Raw genomic sequence first — 876 nt, 5'->3', positions numbered from 1 at the left:
AATACAGATCATGCGCCTTCCATAAAGCATTAAATAGACACTGATTTTATTTCACTGCTAGGTATTTGCTAATCGAATTTTAGCATACCAGCGAATTTTAGCTTACAGTTGAATTTGATTGATTGATAAAAAAAACAATGATTATAGATATTACCACATACATTGATTACTCGATTGATTAATTAATTAATTGATGAATTGATGGATTGAATGATTACTCAATTAATTAATTAATTGATTGGTTGATTATTTGATTGATTGATTGATTGATTGATTGATTGATTGATTGATTGACACCTACTTTGTAATAATTTTTTTTGTACATTTCCTCATCTTTTTTTATTTTAAATAAAAAACATGTATAGTTACCATTAATTATCATTATCGGATAATATGTTTCATTTTAACCAATTTCTTCTTTGAGATTGAATTTCAAGCCTTTTTATCTTGATAAATGGGTCCCATTAACAATTTGAGTATTGGGATAAAAATCTCTTCTTTTGGTTTCTTGTTGCATATTGGACAATTTTATTATGTCCTAGGTTGAATAAATTCTAGAATAAGATTTAACATTTGTGATTTGAAAATATTTGAAACAAGAAGAAAGTGAGATTTTTAGCAGGTACGTCATTATCATTACATGTATGTCAAATTTCATGAATACATGTACATATGGATGGAGATTCTGTGTTATTCCCTTTCAAAGAAACATTCATTATAATTCATTACTTTTAATATCGATTATGAGTCAGCAGGTAGTGCCATGTGACCCAGAGGCGGATTTATAATTTTTTCAGGGGACCCGCCCCCTTTTTTGTGGGAGAAATTTTTGTTGATTATTTAGGCAATCACTAAAGCATGACTGGAGTATACCCC

This window comes from Mytilus trossulus, chromosome 9 (assembly GCF_036588685.1).
Source record: "Mytilus trossulus isolate FHL-02 chromosome 9, PNRI_Mtr1.1.1.hap1, whole genome shotgun sequence".
Taxonomy (NCBI): domain Eukaryota; kingdom Metazoa; phylum Mollusca; class Bivalvia; order Mytilida; family Mytilidae; genus Mytilus; species Mytilus trossulus.
Note: the sequence above shows the minus strand (reverse complement) of the source record.